Raw genomic sequence first — 7,077 nt, forward strand, 5'->3', positions numbered from 1 at the left:
TCCATGCATGATCTTGCTCTATTGGAGTATCGCGCATGAATAAAAGTGTATCCGTTTATGGTTTAGTCTAGAATCTTCCATGTATGAATTTTTACTACAGTACTGGTGAAAGACTTACGATGAACCATTTCTTACATCTCCTCTGCCCTCTTGCAAGTCATCCTGATTTAATCCCTCCGTCTAGGTGTATAAGGGCATGGTTAATATTACTTAATAGTATAGCCAACTATTGACTATAAGAAAGTGCCATGTCATCTGTAGCCAACATGTATCACAATTGATACTCAAAAACTAATTCTTAAAGATCATTTCTTGCAAAGCACAATAAGTGTTATTTCTTCACAAGTTTTGGATGCAGGTTGAACAGTTGAACGCTTTTGTTTGCAAAAGATACCTTTTTCTCTATTTCACCCGGATGTTTGTGAGCTCTAGAGATGAGATAACATCCGAAGAAACCTATCGATACCCGTTACACATGAGATAACCCCCACATCCTTTGTCAAAATAAACAACTCCAACTCCCCGATCAATGCATTTCACTCTTCAGTGAAACGCACGGGCACCTTACTACTATAGATTAGTATGACCAAAAATTGAACTAATGTTACATATAGTACGATAAATACTGATGCATGTCACCTAAAATTATATCATTCAAAACTATGTTCAAATACGAATCCAACGATATAGTTTTTGTTGACATGCACTAACATTTTGTCAGTTAAATCTTCAGTCAAATTCAATGGGGGACTAATAAACCACGACCGATGTAGTACAAGTATAGAGTGCGGCGCTGCACGGGAGTCTCACCTCTCACCCCGCTCGTGGTGCGGCGGTAAAGCCGTCATATCACAAAACCCAACCACTCCCAGTAATAAATGGCCTGGTAAAATAAATGTACAAGCAACCATCACATCCCTCCGTCTTTTTTGCATTTCATCTCTCTGCATTTACTTTCTCCGGTTCATCTCCCACACTCGATCCCTAGCTACTACTCCTAGGGCTAGTTCTTTTGGTGGCTTCCTCAACTTTTCCCACAAGACTAGTCACAGTGGAGAGTAAAAATAAGGCGCCTCACTCATTTATCTGGGCTTCTAAACTACTACTCCGTCCTGGTTTATTCCTCACCATTGTAATTTGTGCTAAATTTTGACCAAAGATTTAACTGATAAAATGTTACTCAAAACACTTAGGCGTGGTGCATCTAGGTGTGTAAGTCATCTTACGAAAACCAAATAATCCCAAAACACTTAGGCGCGGTGCATTGACTTCTACCTCGTTTCTTGTTTCTTGACATATCAACCAATAAGAGATAAAGAGTGTGCATGCTTTTAAAGACTTGAGATATCAAACACGACATGCAGTGGTTAGTTCATTGCATGCAATACTATTAATTAGCAAATAAACATTAACGTTTCTCGTTTTCTCCTCCTCCTTGGTCACGGTGCATAGCCTAAGATGACTTACTCACCTAGACGGATGGAGTAGTGCATGTGACATGCACTAACATTTCATTAGATAAATTTCTGATCAAAATTTGACACATATTACAATGGGGACCAATAAACCAGGACAGAGGTAGTAGTTATGGGATTACTAATGTAGAAGCCTAAAAGAACTGGCCCCTGGTACTCCTACTAGTAGTAGTACTCAAGTTGGAATTCCAATTGCACGGCACAACTTGTTAGGCAAAAAATTCGATACAGGGTGTACGAAGCGGTTTGGGAATTTGCATGCCTTTCCAACTAGTGAGATACTCCGTAGAAAGTACTACAGAGAAATAACCACAGAGAAGGAAGCTAAAAGTAAACAATCAAACGAGCATTTTTGCATTTGTTTTGCATTGAATCGTTTCACAAGCTTGACTAGTGCTGTTTTTCTAGTTTTACAAAAACCGCATCGTAATGTTAAAATGTGCATTTGCACGTACATAAGTAATAGTAGTACTCCCTCCGTCTAGGTGTACAAGTCTTCCCTCCTTCTTGGACACCGTGCACAACCAAAGATGACTTATTGACCTGGACGGAGGGAGTAGCACAGTCTGCAAGCATATATCGCGAGAGACGTGTAGTCCGATAGTATATAGTAAAGTTTGTGCTATATGCACGTACTTGCAAAATGCGTAATAATTCACAATGTTTCCAAACTTTCACTTTTACATACTTAATTAAGGACGCTAAAAATTCCTGAACGTTCGGGATTTATCATTTGCGTCCCAAAACTAATGAGATCGCCTTACAAAACAAAAATTATACTCCTCCTAAAAGCCACGGCGCTCGCAGGAGCGCTTGTGGTGCGCCAGGAGTGCCCTGGTGCGCGGCCGTTTCCCAGCACGCCGACACAACGCCTCTTCCTTAGCCTTGCAACTCGCGAGGTGCTGATTGGCGGCTTGCCGGCGAGCGAGCGCGATCTCACCGGTGTGGTGATCCGGCGCCAACAGGTACTCCTCCTAGCTGGAAGCATGCACCCGGTCCACATACCGCCAAGCATAGATGAGGCGCTTGGGCCCGAATGCACTCAGGGCGTCGGCACGGGCGTCCTCCGCCACCCTCACGGCCCTCGAACGAGCCTTCTGCCAAAGAACCAATTGCTTAACTCTCTTGGACGCGACATAGATCTCCCAGAAAGCTTGTTGCGCGGTGCGCTTCTCTTCCTCGGCCTTCTTCTCCGCCTCTATTTTGGCGCGCTCTGCTGGAGATCAAGCCTCCCACAAGGCGACATCCATTTCTTTCCAAAGCTCCTCAAGGCTGGGGGGGCTCGGAGGGTGGCGCGGCGTTCTCCTTGTAGTGGGGAGCCGACGCGTCCTCCGACGCGCATGCTGGCGAGATTAGGAATGCTGACACGTCCACCTCGATGCGTCACGGTGAGGAGCGGAACGCCGACGCATCCTCTTAGACCAGTGGCGGCGAGGAACGGAACAGCGACGCGTCGCGTCGCGGCGAGGAGCGAAACACCGACGCGTCCTCCTCGACTAGTGGTGGCGAGGAACAGAATGGTGACACGTCGTGTAGCGGCGAGGAGTGGAACACCGATGCGTCCTCCTCGACTAGTGGCAGCGAGGAACGGAACGGCGACGCATGACCGTCCGCGCGGTGCAGCAAGGGGCTCCTAGGGCTTGGGAGGGGCGATGCCATGGTGGTCGACGTGAGAGGAAGGGGGAGGAGATAGAGATGAACGTGAACGTGAGGGGGAGGAGATAGCGATGTCGTGGGAGGCGCAGTATTTATAGCGAGCAATGGCACACCTACATAAGATATGGACTAAGCTGCACTAACTTAACTGCAGGTCCAGTTGCGTCACTGACATGTGGGCCAGTACACTGCTGGGCCCGTATGTCAGTGACCCAATGCACCTGAAGTTAAGTAAAAGCTACGTGGGCATATTTGTTGGAGTAAATTACGGGGGAGCGAAGGGGTGGAAATATTGCTGGTCACAACGGATTGGACGAGCGTGGGGGGAGGAGAGTCATGCATGCAGATTTTTTCACACGGGGTGGAGTGGTGGGACCGCTAGAGGGAGAAGGAGAGTTTGGCAGGCATATTGTTTCCACACATGGAGAGGAAAACATTTGGACACGAACAGGCTTACTGCAGGTATGGGGAACGGTGCATAATAAGTCATCTTGCATGCCGGGCTAGGTATAGTCTCAAGTCATTAAAAACATACACGCCCCACACATGTTCATATTTCAAGGTGCACTAAATTATTGCATGCGATGATTAAGGCTGGCCATAATGGTGGTATCTTAGCTGGTATCATGCACACGGGAATAGCAAACATGCTGATGTGGCAAAGAATTAAAGAGAGGGGGGTTAGAGTAACTAGTGTTCATGCATGCATTGGTAAAAACATTTTTTTGTGAAGAACGACAGCATTAGTTGAGTACTTTTGCAGACTTCAAAAACTATTCCACCGCCTCTACTATCTTGCTAAGAGTAGGTGAAATTTTTGAGTCGAGCCCTTTAAACTAGAAGGGAGGTAGTGGTACTCTAATATCTAGGTGTGTAAGTCATCTTACGAAAACCAAATAATCCCAAAACACGTAGGCGCGGTGCATTAACTTCTACCTCGTTTCTTGTTTCTTGACATATCAACCAATAAGAGATGAGGGTGTGCATGTGAGGGAGTCCTGGACTAGGGGGTGTCCGGATAGCCGAACTATCATCATCGGCCGGACTCCAAGACTATGAAGATACAAGATTGAAGACTTCGTCCCGTGTCCGGATGGGACTTTCCTTGGCGTGGAAGGCAAGCTTGGTGATACGGATATGTAGATCTCCTACCATTGTAACCGACTTTGTGTAACCCTAGCCCTCTCCGGTGTCTATATAAACCGGATGGTTTTAGTCTGTAGGATGAACAACAATCATACCATAGGCTAGCTTCTAGGGTTTAGCCTCCTTGATCTCGTGGTAGATCTACTCTTGTAACACACATCATCAATATTAATCAAGCAGGATGTAGGGTTTTACCTCCATCAAGAGGGCCCGAACCTGGGTAAAACATTGTGTCCCTTGTCTCCTGTTACCATCCGCCTAGATGCACAGTTCGGGACCCCCTACCCGAGATCCGCCGGTTTTGACACCGACATTGGTGCTTTCATTGAGAGTTCCTCTGTGCCGTCGCAATCAGGAAGGATGCCTTTTCCCGTCTTTAAAGACGGCGCCATCATCAAGGGAGCTTTGGCCGCCGGTCAAACTATCCGGCTAGGTGGTTTTCTTATGACCGCCTGTTCGGCCACCGCTCCGACGATGACCTCTCAGGTCATCAAAAGCGATCTTCACGTCATCTCGGAAATCGCCGAGCAGCTAGATCCGATTGAGATCTCCTCCGTAAACGAGCTCTTGGATCGCATTGCCGCCCTGGGAGTCGCTACAGACTACGATCAGATTGGTCTTAAAACCGATCTGAGAGAAATTAACTCTCCCCAGGCTACCCACCACGTCGTTGTGGTAGAGGAACAATGCGGCGACTCTTCTTCTATGTTAAAAACCAGCTATGTCCAGATTCCCGATCCCTCCATGCCGGATTCCCGCGGAGGGACGGACGTCAATTAAATACTGAACCTAAAGTCAGGCATCAGACCAGATTTGTTGGAAGGCATCCAACAAACCAAGCTTCCAAATCCGGAAACTCCTTGGCTTTTGAGCCTCAGATTGGGCGGGGTTCCGAACTTAATTCCACCCGCCCACCCAAACATAAGCGATCTATCTCAAATACGGCAAGAGCCCGATGAAACAGTACATCATTACTGGGCCAGATTCCTCCTAGTTATGAACAGGATAAAGGACTGCCGTGAAGAAAGTGCGATTTCAATTTTTTGCAACAATTGCACGAACAAGGGAATCATAAACGCCATAAGTCGTCACGAAGTTACACGCTTCACCGACGTAGTGACTATTGTACAAAAATACTGTGCGATGGAGAGCGCCTGGAAAACCGAAACCAGGTTTTGGGACAATCCGGCCCTGAATACAACCCAGTCCGAAATAAAAGGGTGCGTCATACTCAAGCACCTGGATTAAAAACCAAAAAGCAAAAACCCCCTAAAGGGCACGGAACCGTACTGGAGGGATGGCTCAACGGACCCTGCAAAATCCACAGTACGGAGGGCGCCACTCCAACACATAGCCTTCGAGCATGTTGGATACTACGGCAGGTGGCCAAAAGTGGTGAAGGCTTTCTAGCCCCGATCAACCAGCCCAACAGTACCAGTACGGTATTAACAGTCTTCGAGACTTTCGCGTCAAATAACATGCGGAAGCGAACAATCCGCAGCCTCGCCGAAGTCTACCAAGTAGCAACAACGAATCCATGGAGCGACACAGCTATCACCTTCAATGCCAGCGATGAACCTAAATTCTGAACAGCTCGAGCACCAGCCGCATTGGTCCTCAGTCCGATAGTGGACGGCTTTCGTCTTACCAAGGTACTCATGGATGGCGGCAGCGGATTAAACCTCATCTATGAGGAAACCCTTCAAAAAATGGAAATTGACTGGAGCCGCATTGAGCGAAGTAGCCCAACATTCAGGGGAATAATCCCTAGTCAAGAAGTACGCTGCACAGGAAAAATCACACTAGACGTAGTGTTCGGCTTGCCGGACAACTACAGGTCCGAAGAGGTCACGTTCCAAGTGGCCCCATTCGGCAGCGGATATCACGCCTTGTTAGGGCGAGAGGATTCACAATCTTCCAAGCTATACCTCATTACGAGTACATGAAGCTCAAAATGCCCGGGCCCAATGGAATAATCACTCTCGTCAGTGATCCAGATATAGCACTCCGCGCTGAAAATAAGACAGCCGCACTGGCCCTAGAGGCATTATCCGAAGCCCTAGCGGCAGAGGAACTCACTGTGCTGCGCTCCACGGTGGATAGGGACGATGTGATACTCGATAAGAGGTCTAAGTCCACCTCTTTTAAACCAGCATACGAAATAGTCAAATTCCAGGTCCATCCAACGGACCCCACAAAGACGGCCTCCATTGGGGCACAATTAAATCCTGATGTAGAAGTCGCACTACGAGAATTCCTTCGGGAAAATTGGGACATTTTCGCATGGCACCCTTCAGACATGCCAGGAATCCCACGCAGGCTGGCAGAGCACAGCCTAAATATCCTAAAAGGGTTCAAGCCAGTCAAACAGGCTCTTCGGCGATTTTCCGAACCCAAAAGACAGGCAATGGGAGAGGAGCTAGACAAACTCTTAGAAGCCGGATTCATCAGAGATATCAGACATCTGGACTGGCTAGCCAACCTGGTAATGGTACCAAAAAAGGACAAATCCTGGCACCTTTGTGTCGATTTCAAAGACCTTAACAAGGCCTGTCCAAAGGACCCTTTCCCTCTCCCTCGCATCGACCAAATCATCGATGCTACCGCAGGGCACGATTCATTGTGCTTCCTCGACGCATACTCCGGATACCATCAAATCAAGATGGCGGAAAAAGACCAGGCCGCAACAACATTTATTACTCCATACGGACCATTCTGCTTCAACACAATGCCCTTCGGACTCAAAAACGCCGGCGCAACATATCAGCGCATGATTCAGACATGTATGGCCACACAGATA

This window comes from Triticum dicoccoides, chromosome 4B (assembly GCF_002162155.2).
Source record: "Triticum dicoccoides isolate Atlit2015 ecotype Zavitan chromosome 4B, WEW_v2.0, whole genome shotgun sequence".
NCBI lineage: Eukaryota > Viridiplantae > Streptophyta > Magnoliopsida > Poales > Poaceae > Triticum > Triticum dicoccoides.